The following is a 13,882-nucleotide window of genomic DNA, read 5'->3' on the forward strand; positions in this document are numbered from 1 at the left end:
ATGTCCAAGTATATGCAGGCCATGTGGAAGGAATGTGGGGTTACCTATAAGTTTTCCTCTGCATATCACCCACAGACGAATGGCCTGGTAGAAAGGTTTAACAGAACCTTGAAGAGCATGATTGGGGCTCTGGAAGCACCCCAAAGAAGAAAATGGGATCTTCTGTTACCATGCTTACTGTTTGCCTACAGAGAGGAACCACAAGAGGGTGTTGGCTTCAGCCCCTTTGAACTTCTGTTTGGTCACCCTGTAAAGGGACCCTTAGCCATAGTCAAGGAGGGATGGGAGATGCCCACTTCTCACATAACTACCAATGTAGTGGACTATGTGCTAGTGCTTTGAAAAAGGATGGTACTCCTGATGGGTCTGGCTAGTGAAAAGTTGAAAGCATGGCAAGCTCTGGTGAAACATTGGTATGACCAGAAGGCTTCCCTCATCAATTTCACACCTGGTCGGCAAGCCCTGACCATGAATCCTATAAGTCCTAGAGCTTTACAGGACAAGTGATCAGGCCCTTAGACAGTGGTGGAGTCACTGGTGAGGTCAACTATTTAGTGGACTTTCGAAGAGCTGGTCAGTCTCCAAAAGTGTTCCATGTAAATAGACTGAAGGCTTTCATCCCAAGAGTTGAAATCGCAGCCCTGCTGTTGGCTTCAGATGTTGAAGATGAGGAGTCTGAACCTCTTCCTGACCTGCTCCAAAGCAGTCAGACAGCTCCATTGAGGGTGTCCAAGTGGCTCCTCACCTGTCTTCTGATCAACAGGCTGAGGTGAAAACTTTGCTTAGGCAGTTCTCCCCCTTGTTTTCACAGTGGTGCAAACATAACATATACACAGGAGACAGTGTACCTACCAAGAGTAGGGGATACAGAATGTCAGACAAAGTAAGGTCTTACATTAAGACAGAGGTCAACAAGATGTTGGATCTTGGGGTGATTGAACCCCCCAGTAGTCCTTGGTCCAGCCGAGTGGTTTTGGTTCCAAGGGCAGGTACATCTGAACTGAAGTTCTGTGTGGATTACAGGGCTCTGAATTCTGTCACCAAGACAGATGCACACCCCTTGCCTAGAACAGATGAGCTGGTGGATACTTTGGGTGCCTCCAAGTATCTCAGCACGTTTGACCTCACTGCAGGCTATTGGCAAATAGCCCTTGCAGAACATGCCGAGGAGAAGACAGCTTTCTCAACACCAGAGGGTCTTTACCAGTTTAGGGTAATGCCTTTTGGGTTGAAGAAAGCCCTTGCCACTTTCCAAAGGCTTGTGAATCATGTGTTGAATGGGTTGGATGAATTCTGTCTTGCATATCTGGATGATATAGCGGTTTTCAGTGCCACCTGGGAAGACCATGTGAAACACCTTAAGATTGTGTTACAGGCTCTTCAGAAGGCCCACTTGACCATAAAGGCCAGTAAGTGCCAGATTGGACAAGGATCAGTGGTCTACCTTGGACATGAAGTAGGTGGAGGGAGGAGACAGCCTCTACCCAGTAAAGTACAAGCAGTACAAGACTGCCCTACCCCCACTACACAGACCCAAGTGAGAGCCTTTTTGCGACTCACTGAGTACTACAGAAATTTCATGGCAGACTATGGTACCATAGCTGCCCCTCTGACTACTCTCACTACTCCAAAGAAACCCAAGAAGTTAACTTGGTCTGAAGAGTGTGAGAAGGCCTTCAATGGCTTAAAAGACTCCTTGTGCGAGGCCCCTGTTCTCAGGGCCCCTGATTACCAAAGACCTTTTTTTGTGCAGCCAGATGCATCTGACACTGGGATAGGAGCTGTACTATCACAAGTAGATGAGAAGGGTAAGGAATCCCCTATTGGCTTCATTAGTCGCTGGCTTAAGGACAGAGAGCTCAGATGGTCCACAGTAGAGAAAGAATGTTTCTCTGTTGTGTGGGTCCTAAGGAAGCTGAGTCCCTACCTCTATGGAACCCACTTCACTGTGCAAACTGACCATAAGCCTTTAAAGTGGCTAATGAACATGAAAGGAAAGAATCCAAAGTTGCTTAGGTGGTCCATAAATCTGCAAGGCTTTGACTTCACTATTGAGCATAGGCCAGGCGTCCAACATAGCAATGCTGATGGGTTGTCCAGAATGTTTAACCGACCTGAACAAGAGTCTCATCCAGGGGTGGATTAGTTCCCCCTGTCCTTAGTCTGGGAGGGGCGAGTGTTAGGAAAGATTTCATATGTGTATGTAATTTTCCCTCCATGTGTCAACCCCCAAACATGTTGCTGCTGTTTAGACACCACTGACTGACTTTGCCAGAGAAGCACAGCCTTCAGCTGTACTCCTCTGGGCTTTCACTCACTTTTTATGGGGAAAATGACATGCCCTTAAGACAGTCAGTACGGGAACTCGGTGTTTCCCTTGGTCCTTTTCTCATGTTGCAACTTGTGTGCAACACGTAACAAGTGTGCAATGTATCTTACCATACAGCACACTTGGGTCTAAAGTCATTTCCAAAGGCCCTAGATACTCTGGCTGGACTTTTTATGAACTGTGCAGATGTGTTATGGACAGGACTGGTGGTAGCTATCGTTTTGCATTATTTTTAACCCTCTCCTGCCATGTTAACCGCGCGAACTGCGTTTGGCACAAATAGGTGGCCTGGCTCCAAAATGGCCATGCCACGAGGTTCTTTGTCCTGTCCTTTGGCCATCTTGCCCCTTCACCTTCCCCAGGCCGAGTCGACTCGGGCCATTCCTTATTTGGTCATGCACTTTCCCGCAAATCCCAATGCTTTCGCAAGCTTCTGCTTGCCTTGTGTGTGTGCCTCCAGGATGTGGGCTGGGATGTCTGGTCCCAATGCACATCCTGGGTGCCAGAGAGTCTGGAGTATCCAGAATGCCTGAGACCACCGTGGTCTATGATTGGTCCACGTTATGGGGTGAGTGTTTGTGAGCAGATCTCCCATTGGGTCCTCTCTGTTTTGGCGCGAAGGAACTTTGGATAAGAGGAAGGTGGAAACACCACTACCATGTCGATCTCCTGAGTTCTCACTGAACAAAGGATAGGATCCAAGTATCCTGCAACTACGAAGCTGAGTCGAGGAACCGCTGGTGACCTGCTAGAAGATTTGGCACCCTGAGCCTGCTGTCGTTCCGTGGGAACCCTCTGCATCTGGTCGTCCTAGAAGGTCTGCGAAGACGCTTCGACCCATTGGAATAGTAGGACCAACTATTCTCGGCACCTTCACCAAAACCTGCAAGTAAGCTTTCTCTGAAGTGTCCCTGGGCCAACCAGTGGGCTGACCAGCTTACGCAGGACCTTTGCTCTGTCTCTGCCGTCGTTTCGAGGAGGCCCTCGAAACTTAGTATACTGCTAGCTCTGTGTCCACGGCACCCTCACACCGAATTTGGTACACTTAGCATTCCCAGGTCTGAAGTGAGACGAGTGCGCACGGACCGGAGTAAACTCGGTTACCGTGTTGCTCTGCTGCGACAACGTCCTTTGCATTTGTGACCCTCTTGCCCCTGAAGCCTGCTGCAGTGAAACTGTGATGATTCATCCACCCGGAGCGGAGAAATCGCCACTGTCCCGTTTGGGAATCCTCGCTGGAACTCAGGAACTAAAAGGTGCCGAGACGTCCTTTTTGCTGCCGTCGAACCTGCAACCAAATTGGACTAACCTGCCGAAGTTTGGGTCTCCTTGCCTCAGGGACCGGTGAGTAACCTTTACCCCAACTGGTGGCCCCTAGCACTAGAGCCCAACTTTACGCACGAGTTGCCCCTGGGGGCCTCTCTCCTGTCCACTGCTATTGCGAAATAGCAACTCCATCCCAAACTCTTGAACTGCCTCTGTCTTCAAGTGGAGCCCCTTCTTGAATAGTGGGAACTTATTCTTCATCGCCTTATCCACCTGCCCGCGCTGCCAGTGCCCCCTGAAGAGCCCTGTTTTGCCCATTGGAACAACCGCGTGCATTGTCATACATGCACTATTGAGCACAATGCTCCACTCTTCTTAGGGCTTGGACTGCCTCTTAGTTGGGTGAATATCTGATGTTGAATTGGGTCTAGAAGACTAACTGCACTGCCTGTTTTCTCCCCCTACAGGTTGTCAACATATTTTGTGCAGTCATCCTTTTAGACCCCCCTGGTCTTGTGTATATATATTGTATTGAGTGTGATGTATTGGTTTACTTAGTTGTACTGAGATTCTCTGCTATAGTCTGTGTTACAAAGGCCTTGTAATAAAAGTGTCTATATTTTTAATATAACACCTGTCTGGAGTCATTTGTAAGTGTCCTTGCTCTGTGTGCTCATTGAGGTCCTTCAGTCACCCTCACCCCTCCTGAGACTTAGTCTTGACCGCCTGCCATAGCTATCCTGATTGGTCTGGCTTGTCCAGAGGTTACCCTGTTCCAAGAAACTAGGTTGGCCTTCTGAACCTCTGCCCCTCCTGGACAGAGTTCAGAAATCCTTCTTAACTCCCGGGCCTCCCCTCCCGGCGAAATTGGCTCCTTTCACACCATGATCGCCAGGGCATCAGAGCTTTTCCGGCTATTTTTATTTTATTTATTTATTTGCATTTATAAAGTGCAAGAACTGCCCTGAGACATTGTGGCGCTGTTACAGCAGGCTTGATCTTAACATAGGTATGATGTAGCATTCGGTTCCTATAGTAAAATAAGAATAAATGCCTTGAGTGCAGTGATGACAATGACAGGTGGTAAGAGACCGAGTGGCTATGCCCCGAAGAGCAGAAGAAGGAAAGTTTCCTCTACCAACGGCGGGAGGCCAAGAGGAAGACCGTCCTCTCAGTCCCGTTACTGGACAACATCTGGGACGAAGGACTGGCACTGTTGAAGAACCCGTCCACAGCTCCTGCGAGGAGGGAGCGGTACAAGAACAAGTACCGGGTCCCAGACTCCGCCCCTATGTGCCTCAGAGCACAGCCGTCCTGGGATTCGGTGGTCTCCGCGGCGGCCAAGAAGGAATCGGCACGGCCGACATTATCAACTTCCACTTCCCCACCGGACGGCGAGGGGAAGAAGCTGGACGCCATGGGACGACAGTTCATCTCGTCGGCAGCGACGACCATCAAAGCGGCCAATGCCCTCGCGATCGTGGCATGCTAAAACAGGGAGCTGTGGTTCAAGATCGCTCCCCTCCTGGACTTCCTCCAGACGACAAGAGGATTCAGCCACAGTTTGCGTCGTACCGCCAGGCGGCCCGCTCCTCGTCTCAGGAAGCCTAGAGGCCGCAGCAAGGCCGGAGGACACAGTCATCGTTGCCAAACAGGCCAAGGTGGCAAGGCCTCAGCGAAGAAAGACTGAACCGGCCGTGACGTCGGGCCCCCACCCGAGCACCCCGGTGGGAGGCCAGCTGGCGAATTTTGTCAGCATGTGAGAGTCCCATCTCCACCGACCATTGGATGCTAGATGCCCTAGCCCACGAGCACACTCTGGAGTTCCAAAGAAAGTGCCCCCGTCTACCACCCATGGCCAGGAAGGGAAACCACATGCCACAGCTGCTTCTGGAGGTACGAACAATGCTAAAAAAGGGCATGATAGAACTCGTCCCGAAGAGGCTCTGGGGCTCCGGAGTATACTCGCGGTACTTCCTCGTCCAAATGAAGACTGGCGGGTGGCGGCCCATCCTAGACCATCGCCGCCTCAACAAATCCATCAAGTCCCTGAAGTTCCGGATGGTCACCCTTCAGCACGTGCTGGGACAGCTGGAGGGGGGTGACTTCCTGTCGTCGCTGGACTTGGAGGATGCCTACTTCTACATCCCCATACACAAAGGACATCGCAAGTTCCTACGATTCGTGGTCCAAGGGCGACACTACCAGTTCAAGGCCCTGCCCTTCGGGTTGAAGTCGGAGCCGAGGATCCTCACCAAGTGCTTGGCACTGGTGGCGGGGTGGCTGCGCCTGCAGGGGATCCACGTATACCCCTACCTGGATGATTGACTCATCCGAGCAAAGTCAAGAGAACTCGCCGTCTATCACACAGTGAAGACCGTCCGCCTGCTCACGGATCTGGGATTCTCGATGAACTTTGCAAAATCCCACTTGGTACCGTTGCAAGATGCCCTGTTCCTGGGAGCCAGACTCGACACAGTGGTTCGGTTGGCTTCACCGTCAGAGGTAAGGACGAAGGCCATCCTGGGCAAGGTACAGCAGTTGTTGACCATGGAAGTGGCCAGGGTGAGGTCCATCAAGTCCCTGCTCGGCATGATGTCATCGTGCACCTACCTCATACGTCTATGCAGGTTGCGGATGCGGCCACTGTAGGAGTTCCTCGACGCCCGTTGGATGCAAGCGGCGGGCAGCTTCGAAGACAAGATCTCCCTCAACGAGACATTCCGTCAAGCAATCCAGTGGTGGGGCTCCCACGCGCAACTTGCGGCAGGCATGGACTTCAAGACCCCAGCCCATCAGGAGACGGTGACGATGGATGCCTCCCTGAAGGGATGGGGAGCACACACCGGAGATCTCCACGCAAGAGGCCTTTGGCTCCCGGAGGAGAGGTCCCTGCACATCAACGTCCTGGAGCTCCGGGCCGTGTTCTGGGCCCTCAGGTCTTTGCTTCCGTCCCTCAAGGGCAAAGTGGTACAGATCTTCACTGACAACACCACCACAATGTTCTACTTCCGGAAGCAGGGGGGCACCAGATTCCCAGCCCTATCCAAGGAAGCGCAGGATCTGTGACACTGGGCCGTCGGCCAGGGTATGTTCCTGGTACCTTTTCATCTGGCAGGAGTGAAAAACAATGTCGCCGACTCAATCAGCACGGAGCTGCACTCTTGCCACGTCAGGAGCAAGTGGACCTCCTATTCCGACAATGGGATTTCCCCAGCCGGGGAGCATGGCCGATGCATTCTCCTTCCCCTGGACGGCCTGTTCCTGTACGCGTTCCCACCGTTGCTTCTGCGACTCATCAATCAACTCAGACGGTCCCGGTGCAGGATGATCCTCCTCGCACCGGCGTGGCCGAGGCAGATATGTTCCCGGACCTTCTGGACTTGTCAGCGTCCCCCCCAGTCAAACTGCCAACGGACACGGATCTTCTCGCCAAGGTAGGAGGCGCCATCCTACACCATGACCTGGGATCGCTGAACCTGCAGGCCTGGCTTCTGCAGCACTAGAGTTCGGAGGCTACGATATCCCGGCGGACTGCAAGGAGGTACTTGCAAAGGCCAGGGCGTCCTCGACTCTTAAGTGCTATAGACATAAGTGGAAGAGGTTCTCTGTCTGGTGCTGTGCACAAAAGATCAACCCTGTACGGATTACGGCCCCTCAAGTGCTGACATACTTGCTGTCGCTGGCTAAGGCGGCGCTGGCACATGCCTCCATCAAGAGCCACCTGGCGGCTATCTCCCGCTATACCAGAACTGCGGGCAGTCGTCGCTCTGGTGGGAGCTCAACGTGGTGCTGACCAGGCTCATGGTTCCCCCATTCGAGTCCTTGCACTCGGCACAGCTGAAGGTCCTATCATGGAAGACAGTGTTTCTTGTGGCCATCACCTCCGTACAACGAGTGGGAGAGATCCAGGCCCTCTCCTGTAAACCTCAATACCTGACATTCTACGAGACAAGGGTAGTGCTGAGGACGCACCCCTCCTTCATGCCCAAGGTGCCGTCGGACTTCCATCTCAACGAGCCCTTGGTGTTACCTGTTTTCTTCCCGTCGCCTTTGTCGTCGGCTGAGAGGAGTTTGCACTCTCTGAATATGGCTAGAGCGCTGAAGTCCTACGTGGACCGCACAAAGAGTCCCAGTTGTTTGTGAACTTTGGACCCATGGGCGTAATTATAGGGGGGGACAGGGGGTTTTGTCTCCGCCCAACGTCTGTGGCATGCCTTTTTGTCCACCCCATCTTTTGGAGGGAGGGCAGGGGGGCCACAATCATAAATTATGTAATTGGATAACGCAAGCCTAGCTGGGGTGCCCAGCAAGGCTTGCGCTGTCTCATTACATAATGCTGAGATGCCTGGCAGCCACACTGCAACGCATTCAGGGCCGGGATGCCCTGCATGGCTCAGTTCCTCACCCTGGCTGGCCTGACTCAAAGTCAGAAGCCAGGGTGCTGAACTGGGTGTTGCAGGAGTGTGGGGGGTGGCAGAGGTAGGGGGAGGGAGCAATGAAATGCAATGTATGGAATTCCACATGTTCTCATTGGCGCCCACCTACTTTTTTGGTAAGATTAGTAGAAGATAGAATTATAACACACAACAACTAAAATAAAACTGCAGAATCATTCCAGATGCAGGAAACTCATCTATTAGAGCTCTGTCCAAGCCCTCTGAGGCAAAATACATGCAAACTCACTAATAATTATATGGATTGCACCAACAGACCTGACTTCACAGAAAAGGACATTGCAAGGCCCATCATCAGTCTATGATACTTGGAGGCACCATGGAAGTGACTTTAGAATAAGTTGCCATAAATGAGCAAAGTGACAAATAACTTTGTGGGGCAAAATACCTAAATTGCACTATTGTTATCTGTGGAGCAACTCTATAGTCATTAGGCTTTTCCATTATAATACAATGATACATTAACATAAGCTTTGAAGTGAATCCGAGTCCCTTGCAGAGCTGCAGATAAGGCACAATGGGCCTCATTACACGGAAGGCGGTAAGCCATGGCGCTATTAGCGCCATGGCTGCCGCCGGTACCTTACCGGGTCCGCCTTGGTGGATGGCGGAATTAGTGCCATATTCCAAGGTGTGTGGGGCCGCTAATTCTGCCATCCACCATTGCCCCTTCACCATTGCCAGTCAGCCCCATAGGGCTCCATGTTAATGGTGAAGGTGCTAATTACGGTACCGCAAATTGCAGTACTGTAATTAGCACCAAGGTCCCTTTCCGGGTCCCGTACTTAATGCCTGTAAAAACCAGGCATTAAGGGAGGACCCGCAAAGGGACCTCGTAGTAAGGCGGTAAGGGTTTACCGGTACCGGTGCCCTTACCGGTACCGGTAAACCCTTACCGCCTTCCGTGTAATGAGGCCCAATGTGATTAAATGATTTGCTCAGGATCACACACTTGGTTAAATGGTGAAACTGGGATGTGGACAATTTAAGCGACCACGCACATCTTTCTAGGTTTAGTTGTTATAGATATTTATTAAAGTTTTGCTTTACATTTCATGTGCTTTAATTATTTATAGCAATGCCTTGGAAGCAAACCACATTACATAATAAACTTGCCTTTCATAGTAACCTAACCATACACTATATGCATTGTCATAGAAATATGTTGCGCAATGGGACTATGGCTTTAGTTTTATTCTCCCCATTCTGCATGCAAAGTCAAAATAGCATCATGTAGATTAAAGTGAGCAAAACAAATCCCCCTTGGGTTTTAAAGCCATAGTAATTATTTCATGAAGCAGGAAACATTATGCACCCTTCTCACTTCTGATCACCCCCCAATTCACATTTCTAAAGGGACAAAAGTCCATGCTAATAGTACCCCCCTCCCTCTGATCAGTGGCTAATGGCTAACATTGTAATGCTCTGTTGATACAGAGCAACGTGAGGACCCTTTGCTGCTCGGAGCTCCTTGGGACATTGTCCTGGCAGCGGGACACCTCTACCATTCGGAACAGGTAAGGTGTCCTGCTGCCAGGACAATGAGCGTGCTGTGCAGGAATTGCTCAGCACACATTGTCCAGCCAGTGGGACACTCTTGCTGTTGGGCACCTTCTTTGAGGTGCCTTCAGGGAGAGGTGCCCCCATGATAAATGTTCCCGCCTGGCTCTTAAAAGAGCCATGGGGGCAGCTTGCCCCCCTGCTTCTCCCGCTCGGTAGTCCACTGCTTAGAGCAATTTGAACACAGGAAAACATACCTTAATTTCAATCTTGTAGAAAAAATGTATCAGCAAGTACGCATATAAGGTGCTGTGCAGAACCCAAGTTTGGAGATATATGGCATTTAAAAATTGATAACAAGTATACTTGGTCACCCACTGCACTGCATTAACGGATGGCTTCTGCCTTTGAATGAAAGGAAAAATCAAGGGAATTGCTGACATTCCAGTGAATCTGTTCCTTTCAGCCATGGCTTTATAGTTCAGCTAGGTCAAGTTAACTTAGCCCAAAATTTCAGGGGTCAATGGGTGATAAAGTCAGGTCTGCTCAATGGACCTTGCTCCACTGATTCCATGTGTTATTGTATATGTATGTACATATAAATGTTGTGTGCCCACAGTGTATGTCAATGGAGGTGCTGGGTGCATTTGTGTGTGAGTGAGAGTGTATGCAAGTATATGTGTGTTGACTTTTGTGTCTGAATGAATGATAAATAATGCATTTTTTGTATGTTTTATTGGAATTAAGTTTGTGAATGTTATGTTGTCTCACTGGGTGCATGGCAGGCTGGCTGAAGATGTATGGGGGCCCAATTGAATTTTAAGGACACGCCACCAGTCTTATTATGAAAGTTATAACAGAGCGTTGGCAATGGACTCTTGTGGTGTAGTAGTATAGTGTTATCCCTCAGTGATTTAAGTTGTTTGACTGAGGTACAAAATCACAGCGGAATTGACCGTAGTAATTTTCGCTGCAAATACGTTTTTACCTCGATACAAAAAACCAAACCCATGTCCCCCCAAACCGCCAGTACACCCATAAACCTCCCCACCTTACTTTTTCTCCATCCGCTGCCTTTCCTGTACCCTGCAGCATCAGATCCATCCATCTAACACGGGTTGGATCTGACATTGCAGGCTCCCCTTTTCTTCTTTTTTTTTGTTGGGTCCCTTGCCACCAATGCTGAAGAAGCAGGGGACACACCTGCAAAGGCCAAAGCCAAAAATACCAAACATGGGGAGCGGGGGACAACCCCACAACCCCAGCTCTTCATGTTCGGTATCTTCGGCTTCGAACTAATGGTGTTGACCGAATTCAGTTAAATCTACCATTTGACCACACTTTTTCAAACAATTTGGCCGAAACTATCCCCAAGAGCCACCATCCACCCTCCCACCACCCCACCCCTGTCCCCCCAATATTTTCAGCAAAGTGACTCCACTGTTTGGACCTGTGAACCAAGAGAAGGCCCTCTCGAAGGCTTCCATTTCCAGATGGCTCTCCGGCTGCATCATGCACTGTCACCGGTTGGCAAACTGACCGTTGCCCGGCCGTCCGAGAGCCCATTCAACTAGAGTGATCACTGCTACCACAGCGATCCTGTCTGGTGTGCCCCTGCTGGACATCTGCAGGGCTGCTACGTGAAGGTCGACACACACCTTCATGAGATTCTACTGCATCGACCGGGATTCCAGGGAGGAGTCCAGAGTCGGCCAGGCAGTGCTGCGCAACCTGTTTGCTTCAAGGTGAGCCTAGTGAGGAGGTAAGAGATGCTTAATGTTGAGTTGTTGAAATGTTTAATGTTGAGCCTTGCCACCTCCCGTGGTTGTGCATGTGTGTACTGCTATGTATTCTTGTATTCATGAGCATGTGAATCCATGCCAGACCCAATGCTGGAGAAGGAACAAGTTGCTTACCTGTAACTCTTGTTCTCCAGCATGGGTCTGGCATGGATTCACATGCAAACCCTCCCTCCAATCCCTCTTGGTCCTACTGCCACTTTAAGTGCTACTAAATGTGAAGATGGCTGCCAGAGGAGGGGCTTAGGTAGAGGGCAGTCATTGGATGGGGCAGTATGACCCAGAGACCAGTGATTGGTTATTAGTAGAAAGACAGTTCAGAAACTAAACTGAAACTGATTTTTTCTTTACCGAGGATTCCCAGCCTGACGACAGGAAATATTCATGATCATGTGAATTCATGCCAGACCCATAATGGAGAACAACACTTACAGATAAGTAACTTGTTCCTATCCTAATATTTGCTTTACATCCTGGGAAGGATACCGTGTGGAGGAATCAATTGCTTTTGTTTTTGAATAAGTGATTTATGAAAGAGACATTTACTTTATCAAGTGGAAGGGCGCATTAGATGGAAAGGACATTTTGTGTTGTGTTGAACTGAACAGAACTTTTTCAAGGGTTTTCCTGAATTGATCCAGGAGAAGGGAGCCAAACCCTGGTCGCAAGGAGTACTCTGTAAGAACTATACGTTTGAACATTTGCACTGTTTTGTTGAACTGAAGACAGATATATTTACCCTGTACAATTTGGTTATATGTATTAGTTTTAGGGTCAGATACCTTTGGACACCAGATCATCTTTCTTTAGCTTTAGTTTGCTAGATAGGAACATCCTCGTAAGGATAGGGAAATATAGGCATTTATCTCACCGCTCTTTATTTTTTAATGGCAAACATTTAGAAAACTACCACTTTGTGTCGGTCTCGCATTTCTGACCCCTCACAAGAGCTCCCCAGAACAAGACTCCTTTTCCACAATCCTCAAGGTTATTCATTTCCTGAGGGGTGTTTCCATGATGGTTCCCCCATGCTAGTTTCTTGTTCGGATGTGGGATATAAATTTAGTGTTGACCTTTTTAATTGGCGCTCCGTTTGAGCTCCTTCATTCTTGCTCATTAAGAATGCTCACACCTACAGTGATTTTCCTTGTTGCCATCACTATCACTAGATGGGTGAGTGAGCTCCAGGAGTTGTCTGCTAATCCTCCCTACTTGTTTTGTCAGAGGAAAAGGCAGCGTTCAGCATTAGACCGTCCTTCCTACCGAAGGTGGTCTTTGATTTCCATCTCTCTCAAAAGATCCATCGACCTATCTTTTTCCCTCCGCCTCATCACTCTAAGGCAAAGGTGCATTTCTATTGATTGGATCTGGTTTAGGCTCTCAAGTTCTACGTCTCTCGGACAGAACTGATGACCAACGTTTCCTTGGTTACGCTGGTGCCTGAGCTAGCAGGGCCATCACCAAACAGCCCATTCTGACCCTGCCGGTCCGGAAACAAGGGTGCCGGTAAGCTTCCCGGCACCCTTGTTTCCGGGCCGGCATATTACAGGTCTCCCTGCCAGAGCTGCGATGCCCGACAGGCCTGACCCTGCTGGGCACAGCGGCCACTCTAGGCAGACCTGTTACGGAAGCACCGGCACCTTTGTTAACCGTTGTGCTTCCATGTCCTCATTCCCATTGAGTCCTATGTGACTCTATGGGATTGGGGAACAACATTTTACCGGTACTGACTTTCTGGGCTGCTGGGGTTGTAATCTCCCGGTGCCACCGGGTAGTCGGGTGCAGGTAAATATTTACGTGTCCAGCGGCAACACACCGGTAGCACCAGCACGGTTACTGCTGGACCTGTAATGAGGCCCCATGTCTCATTGTATCATTCTCTGCATCTCAGAATGCTATGATCTGGCCGGCAAGGTGGTCCCTGAGGGTCTCAAGACGCTCTTCACCAGAGGTTTGCCTGCCACCTCAGCTCTGTAATGCCTGGTCTGAATGTTTGTCAAGTGGCTATTTGGGTTCCTTGCACAGGTTGTCGAAGCATTACTGCTTGGATTCTATATCTGGTCAGGACGCTCATTTTGGCACAGCTGTCTTTCAGAGATTTCTGGTTTAGGTGGTTTCCTTGCTACCCTCCCTCCTCCAGGTCATTGGACTGCTTTGTGAGTCTATCATACATGAGGAATCCATCGGAGTCCATTAGAAGAACAAATAACTTACCTCTTGCTACTGTTATTTTTGATGAGCGTTCTTCCCATGGATTCCTCATTGCCCTCCTTACCTGCCCCTCTTGGCAGTTAGCTAGTACACCTTGGTTCTGCGCACCATCTAGTCCAATGTCATGTCGGCGCATAGAGGCATCAGGCGAAGCCAATGTGGAGCCACACTGTGCCCCTGGCGGCAGACAAGGTTCCAAAGAGCAGCTGCGCTGAGAGATCGATATCATAGATGAGGAATTCATGGGAGGAATATAAAATAATATTACCAAGAGGTAATTAATGTGTACTTCAGTCTGGCAAAACAGCTTTTTAATTTGC

General features: G+C 49.8%; 1 protein-coding gene across 2 annotated transcripts in view; it reads left to right on the forward strand.

Moving 5' to 3' along the window:
- Positions 1 to 13,882, forward strand: part of VPS50 (VPS50 subunit of EARP/GARPII complex) — a 2,190,829-nt gene that overhangs the window by 1,728,691 nt on the left and 448,256 nt on the right. The gene's annotated exons all lie outside the window — the stretch shown is intronic.

This window comes from Ambystoma mexicanum, chromosome 2q (genome assembly GCF_040938575.1).
Source record: "Ambystoma mexicanum isolate Mex_15411 chromosome 2q, UKY_AmexF1_1, whole genome shotgun sequence".
Classification (NCBI taxonomy): domain Eukaryota; kingdom Metazoa; phylum Chordata; class Amphibia; order Caudata; family Ambystomatidae; genus Ambystoma; species Ambystoma mexicanum.